Genomic DNA, 7,804 nt, shown 5'->3' with positions numbered 1-7,804 from the left:
AACTTAACGCGCCCATAGCGTGCTCGCGACCATTTCGCTAGCTCCACATATACTAAATTTGGCATCACGTACATGAATAGATGAAGAAAGTAAACGACACATCCAAACATGATAATCATGACGCGTAAGTCATGTACGGTACCATTTACCTATACTTCGTAACGTTGTGCTGATTTTAAAGTTACATATCAACATTTCTCATTCAATCGTGCTTCACATATCATCTATTGCCACCGTACGTGGGATCTGCCAAATTTCTAGTTGCTTGAATGAGAACACCACATGCACCATTGAATCAACCCAGCAGAAACTGCGGTAGGCAGAGCGCGTTTTGCCGTCACCTCCGGAAGCTTTTCAGGCCTGCGCGTCACGTGACGTGACGTCGACGACGTCACATCGCGCCGGCCGGCCGGCCGCCCTTCGCTGGGTGGCTGCGCCAGCCGCGAGCGCCCTTCACGCCTACCGACTCGGGCGAGGTTCCTTGACACCATGTCCGCACGATTTATCAAGGTATCCATTGATTGTATGGTTTAACGCGCCGACGCAACGCAGGCGATGAAGCGCGCCGTAGGGGAGAGCTCAGGATCAAGTTTTACTACCTGGGAATCTTTATTGTGTGCCGAAATCTCGTACACACGGGCGTTTTTGCTTTTCGCCTCCATCAGAAATGCGGCCGCCGCAGCCGGGTATCGAAACTGCGCCCTAGTGCTCAGCAGCGCTACGCCTTAGCCACTGAGCCACCGTTGCGGGGGAACTTATCAAGGTATCAAGAAATAATGAATATCGTGAATGGAATAATGCGTATTTATTTATCACAGCCAGACGTCGTCTGTACAAATATCACAGTGCACATTGTTCTCGGTCCAGGCAGACGACAGGCAACACAAGATGTTGCCCTTAATGCTGAAAATATGCCAAAAGTACAAAACACAATATCTTGCCACATAAAACTCAGAAAACAAAACAGATTGTAACAGCAAAAACATCCCCGAGCTTTGGAACAGAAAAAGCACACTTTCATTTAAATTGTAGGTTAGAGGAAAACATACCATTCGTTTATCATAGTAGCAGTAGCAACACAAGGTATCAGGTTCAAACACTTGCCAAAAAATACAATACATAAGAACACTGGTGACTAAATTGTGGTCCACAGCATGATAAATGACAGAAAGAAAAGTAATTGTACTGCCACAGGTAGGTGCATGTCCTAGGGAAAAAATCAAACAAAAATCTAAGAAAAAACAAATCACAGTGCACAACATGTCTGTACACAGAGTGCACAAGGAAAGTGTACACAGCTTAGGTACCAAAACGGACTGTACAACTGCTACAGTGGGCACCGAGGCAGTTCGAGTTAAAAAAAAAAGAAAAAAGTACAGCACCTTTAAAAGCTAACAACTTGTAAAGAGATACAAAACTGGAAACAAGGCTCAAACAAGGGAATGTATTGCTTGAGCCAGGTGGCAATAAGTGCAGCGCTCCTCAGACAGCATCGACAGGTTGTTCAAAATTTCCAACAAGGAACTTACTTTTTGAACTGAGTCTGGTACAACAGCGCTACCAAGGTTCTTGATTGGTGAACCTTGATAGCAGGCAAAGACTTCAAGGTTTGCAAACACGGTCAATGACGCATTCAAACAAGGTTCACGATAGTCGATAATGTTCAAAAACATGGAGCACTCTTCTTTATGAATCACAGTCCACTTCGGAGACACTGACACCCCTTGCAGGCGAGCCCTTAGTTCTTCGAGGGACGAAAACCGGTCTCGTTCTTGCTCCGCTTCATATGACGCCAGCGACTCTTCTACAGCACGGGCGAGTTGGGAGGCTTCTTGTCGGCTCCTCTTGGCGTCAGGGGTTTCTCTCGTGCTCTGGTCTCGTACTGATAGGTAGGACGGACAGCCGGGGAATACCGTTGGGACAGATCCAGGACGCAACCGTGGTACTGGGAGTGCAACTTCAATAACTCTCCCTGTCCTTGGATCCGTCTACGATGTCGTCTTCTCAATGCATGAAGCGTCGAAATGATCCGCGCACACCTGCACAAACGTTTCAAGAACGTCTGAGACGCCACTTCTCAAAAGAAAAAAATGCGCTCCCGTTTGCATGACCGTGTTTACAGTCCGTGTAGCTAAAACAAAGTCTACCTACGTTTCGCAAGCATCTAAATAAAAGCGCTGCGCTAAGCGGTACAAGCAACATGAAAGGAAACACGGGAGCGTGATGTCACCGCACTCCACGAAGCGCTTCCACCGAGAGCTTGCAAGAATGGACGACACCACGGCACTGTTAGTGAACAAAGCGCAGCTGACCATCCTTGCTGCGAACGCTGCTGGCGTCAGCGCTTCGCGAGGCCCGGCGGCCACACGCTCAAGTATTTCCCATCATAGGTGATTTCTACCCGAACAAGCAACGACAAGCTAAGAACAGGAGCATCTCAAATTCTTACCTTAGTGCACGAAGTCGGCACGAAGTCCTTCCTAGGAATGGCGCGTAGCCATTGTTTGAGAGCGTCGGCGTCTTTAAGGAAGGAAAACACTTGTATCTTCTTTCCTGTTTTGTAGTTGCCGGTGCATCCGGGTACACAACACTTATTCGGCATTGTCGCATCACTCCAGCATCACGCACGGAAACGAAATTGCCGCAAAACAACAACGGAAAGCAACAAACGTGAAACACCGTCAACACCACGCCGCCGAACCGTCACCACCGCCGCTCGCGCTGCGCTCGCTGCCGCTGCGGCTTCCCCGAGAGTCGGCCGGCCGGAAATGACGTCAGATTGCTGGGCGCAGGCCTGAAAAGATTTTCCGGGGGTGACGGTTTTGCCTATAACAAGACAGCGTCACCGCATCGTCGTGACGTAGTTCCGGTGGAATTTGTCTATAGCGTTAAAACTGCAGTAAATGCAGACCTGCTTGGTCGGAAACCGTGCTGATTCGTGCAAATTATGTTATCTTGTACAAATTCAAGGATAACATAATTGTGTTAGCTTTGAATGCAAATGATGTTATCTGGGTTTGATAGCTTGCTTCAAACATTGTAATACTTACACTTGATACAGATGCCGGCCTGTAACTGGAGGCACATCAGCGGTCTATATCGTTTTATGCAGGGACGACTTTGCCCAACTCGGGCTCATTTGGATTTGCAGTACTACGTGACGGAGCGGGGATGGTTTTATGTTTTCCCATAGTAGAATACCAAATCGTTAAACACTTTTCCTATGCACACAAACTTGCGAATTGCCTGCCACATTGTCTGAGTTGTTTGTTATTAATTTAAGTGCAATGAATTAAAAAAGGTGTTACATATTAGGTGAGTGTAGTTTAACATATCTGTGCATTTTAGGGTGATCTACAAGCGCACCATAAACTTGATTGATTTGTGGGGTTTAACGTCCCAAAACCACGATATGACTATGAGAGACGCCGTAGTGGAGGGCTCCGGAAATTTTGACCACCTGGGATTCTTTAACGTGCACCCAAATCTGAGCACACGGGCCTACAACATTTCCGCCTCCATCGGAAATGCAGCCGCCACAGCCGGGATTCGAACCTGCGCCCTGCGGGTCAGCAGCCGAGTACCTTAGCCACTAGACCACCGCGGCGGGGCGCACCATAAACTTACGCGTAGTCCATGAATATTAATTGCTCATTCATTCGGAACAGGAATATCCTCACCGGCACTGAACAGCGGCTTGAAGTACCATGGCTATAAATTACATATGGTTAGTGTAAGGCTGTAAGAGTGATCACTCTATTCATATGGTATTTTACAATACGCTCTCTTGTGTTGAATAATTCGAAGTGTACGTGTACCTTCTATGCTGATGTCACCTGCAATTGGATATTCCCTGACTGGTAGATTTTACTTTTTTTTCACGATTTTTCAGTAATAAGGGTGTTTATACTATTGACAACCGCCCATAATAGGGGTTCTTGAGCCGCGAAAATTCCTTTTTTTCAAGGGTGTAAGGGTGTTAGTTATAAACGTGGTATAACTCCTGCAAGGGTGCAAACCTGTTTACCGTTATGAAGACAGAAAAACATACCAGAAAGTGATATCGGGGATGCTAAACAACAGATAATGAAACCATTACCTGGAGAAACAGTAGAAACAGGGTATACAGGTGGCTATTACAGTCACAGCACACTTCACAGGGATTTGCCAGTATATCAATAGTATTGTTCTCGATACTGCGTGCATGATAGAAGACTTCTGAAAACAAACAAAATAAAACAAGCCCAATTATCACTGTGTGTATTCGACTCGTACATGCAACTATTCAGAGTCCTTATCTTTTGATATATGTGCGCCGTTCACCACCGCAACTACGGAGTTGCGGTGATGAGCTGTCATATTGCGAGTGATAATTTTTGTTGTGTGGCTCGTCTTCGTAATTAATTTTATGGAAAAAAGTACTTTTCTCGCGTCCGTTATTTGTCAGGGTCGTGGTAAAAAACAATGAGTAAATGAAGATGATTCTTGAAGAAATAATGCACAAGAAATGAAAATGAACCCAGAAATTGAAATGCAGTACTCTGTGAAAACCAAGCTAAAGGCGATAGAATGGGGACAAAAAATAATTGTATGAGAGAGAGAACACAAGGAGAAAGGCAGGGAGGTTAACCAGGGCTGAGTCCCGGTAGGCTACTCAGCACTGGAGAAGGGGAGAGTCGAAGGAAAGTTATAGAAGAGGAGAGGAAAGGTCACTGACTGGGCCAACGCGTAAACGTTTCACCATCACAAACGATGAAACAGGCCGTTGTCTTTGAGAAAATGCAACAGTGCTTTCGTTGCCTTTCGGAAATTGGATGGGCAGTGCCATGGTCCCAATACTTTCTCGACAGTGAAATCACTTCTGTCCAGTTGATTTAAAACACTGCGCAGGTGAAACCTCTCGTGTATGTCGGGCAGTAACATAAGATGTGTTCAATAGTCTCATCGACGACGCAGTCCGTTGCACTCCGTGCTGTCGGCCATCCCTATCTTAAATGGGTAGGCATTGGTGAAGGCTACGCCCAGACGCAGACGGCACAACACTGTACCTTCCTCCCTAGAAAGACCAGAGGGTAGCCGCAGTCCCAGAGCTGGGTCGAGAGAATATTGTCGATGATGTGCGAACTGTGATGACTGCCACTTCTGGAGTGTCATGTCCTGCGCCAGCTTACTTAGGCATCTAGCCAAGTCAATCCTATAGATAAAAGTATGGATAGAGGTTTTTTTTTTTACGTGTGCATTTCTGGCTGCTTCATCGGCGAGGTCGTTGCCGGAGACACCGCAATGGCTTGGTATATATACTGGAACACAACTTTATGTCCTTGTTCGGTCGCATAGTGCAGCATTTCTCTGATCTCGCACACCAGTTGTTCGTACGACCCACGACGAAGAGCCGACGAAAGACATTGTAGAGCCGCCTTGGACAGAATACTGCCCATCGATTAGTCGGTTGTTGCTTGATATAATCGATGGCACCTCGTAGGGCAGCAATTTCCGAACCAGGCGATGTGCTCACGTGACAAAGCTTGTAAGTGATGTTGATGTGTCGCGATGGGATAACGGTGGTGCCGCTGGAGCTAGTGTGGGTCGTAGATCCATCCGTGTATACATAGAATCTGTCAGCGTAGAAAGTGTATAGAGTCGCTTGCTTCAAAGCCAAGGCAGAAAGGACTTTTCTATTTCTGAATCCTGGAACGGAAAGGCGCACGTCGGGTTGTCGTAGGCTCCACAAGGCGGACGGTGAACGCGCCAAGGGTATAAAACCGGATGGTAGCACCCCCATCTCCTGTGAAGTACTGTTGAGGTGTCGCACCGTGACGCAGACATTTACGGGACTCACTTTTCTTTTCCCTCTCTTAGAATCACTTAACAGAGCGTGCGACACGCTCGCTCGCTGGATTCCGTGCCGACCGGTTGTGCCCTCGCGATCTCCGACGTCAGCGTATAGCTCTGGCCGATTGGGCTGGCCCTACGTCATCTCCTGACGCCAACCTCCGACGACAGCGTAGCTCTGACCTACTGAACTTGCCCTACGCCATCTCCTGACGCCGACAAGAGCTCTCGCAAGTGGTGCCCCGTCCTAGGACTCCTGTGACCGTGTTACCATCTTTCCTATCTCTCCTATCCCCATCGATGTGTCCTCGCTCGCTGGCTTAGCGCTTCTTTCTTTTTCCATACCTTTACTTCTATCCTTTTAATGCCTCCTCATCCCCATCCCCCGTGAGCTACTGTTGACGTGTCGCACCGTGATGCATACAGTTACGGGGCTCACTTTTCTCTTCTTTTCCCTCTCTTAGAATCACTTCAAAGCGCGGTGGAAGCTGACGACCTCAGAGAACGACGCCTGCGGTCGTTCTTGTGGCAGAAATGTCAAATGGCTCGATACCATCCGTGAAATGTGCCGAATACGTACTCTCACCTCGGTTGTGACGTAGGTCGTAACCGGATGATCCCGAGCCAGTATAACTGTTCCAGCGGTTGAGGTAGTTTGTGACAGGCCGAGACAAACACGTAGTGCCTGTGCTCGCACTCTCTGAAGTGCTCGAATGTTTGTCTTGCAAGTTTTAGTAAGCAGAGGAGAACTGTAGCGCAGTACACTAATAAAAAGTGCTTCGTAAAGCTGTAGCATGGAACTCAATGACGGACCCTATCTTTTTCCAGCGATGACTTTCAGAACGTGGGCAGTAGACACCAGTTTCACTTTGAAGCTAGTCACGTGAGGGCTCCAGGAGAGGTCGCAGTCAGCAATTAGACCTAGAAAACCATGGCTATGCTTGTAAAGAATTGTGAGAATAGCAAACAAAATGATGAGGTTATCATAGTGCACGAGAAATAATATAAAAAAAAAACCAATTAAATGGGAAGAAAGTTCACCTTCGGTATGCTTGCGCATATACATTTTAGTCTAATATGTATGCGCTAATCAAATGTTAAGACAGCGAATGTCTGACGCAATCGGAGGTCTTTTGACATAGTAACCTGGTATATAGCAAGCACAACGATGATTGAAACTTACTGCCGCCTCTTTATAAACACACACACACACACACACACACACACACACACACACACACACACACACACACACACACACACACACACACACACTCATGGCGTAAAAGACTCAATGGAACAAAAAGTGAAAAAAACGCAAGGTAACGTGAAACTGATCGCTCAACGCACACACAGAGCTGAAAAAAAAAGACAATATAGTGGAGGTTTCTTTCGGGACTTCATTCACTCTAACAACGCCCCCACGATGAAAGGAATTCCGCGGCTCGGCTGGCGACGAGGCGCCTCAGATTTAGCACTGCCCTTAATCCACCCCCGCCATCCGCGCATATAACCCCTTTGAACAGCGCCCATATGGGCGCACGGAGGCGACAAAAGCAGCCAGGGGGAGAACAATAGGGAGTCAAAGTCGGGAAAAACAAACGCGCTTTTCCAACAAGCGCAACGGCGGCTGCGCTAAAGTTTCCGCCCACGTTGCGCTCCCCCCCCCCCCCCCAACACTTTAGCACCAGCTTTTCCATGACGTGAGCCAACCTTTTCATCCCCCATCGTCGTCGGAGAGCCGCATTCTTCCCGACATCTTCTTTCCTTCCCCGTTTTCTCCCACATCGTAGGCACAGGATACGAAGTAAAGTGAAGGGAGTGTCACTTCTTGCACCGTTCTCTCGTTGCCGCCACCGAATATATACACGCCATCGTCGTATAGTGTGTCGCTCGGTAAGGTCGTTGAGGAAACGTGGAAGGGGGGGTGGGGGCAAGGGAAGAGAAAGGGAGGACCTCTCCCGTCTTTTCC

At 47.7% G+C, this 7,804-nt stretch overlaps 1 long non-coding RNA gene across 1 annotated transcript; it reads right to left on the bottom strand.

The window, feature by feature from the left end:
- Positions 1-783: 783 nt before the first annotated feature.
- On the bottom strand, positions 784-2,794 carry LOC142774639 (uncharacterized). The gene is made up of 2 exons (XR_012886481.1): positions 2,450-2,794; positions 784-2,039 (listed from the first exon to the last, which is right to left on the bottom strand). It is a non-coding gene; the product is annotated as an uncharacterized LOC142774639 (long non-coding RNA).
- Positions 2,795-7,804: the final 5,010 nt, after the last annotated feature.

The sequence above is a fragment of the Rhipicephalus microplus genome, chromosome 10, assembly GCF_043290135.1.
Source record: "Rhipicephalus microplus isolate Deutch F79 chromosome 10, USDA_Rmic, whole genome shotgun sequence".
NCBI lineage: Eukaryota > Metazoa > Arthropoda > Arachnida > Ixodida > Ixodidae > Rhipicephalus > Rhipicephalus microplus.
This window is presented reverse-complemented; position numbering and strand designations above follow the sequence as displayed.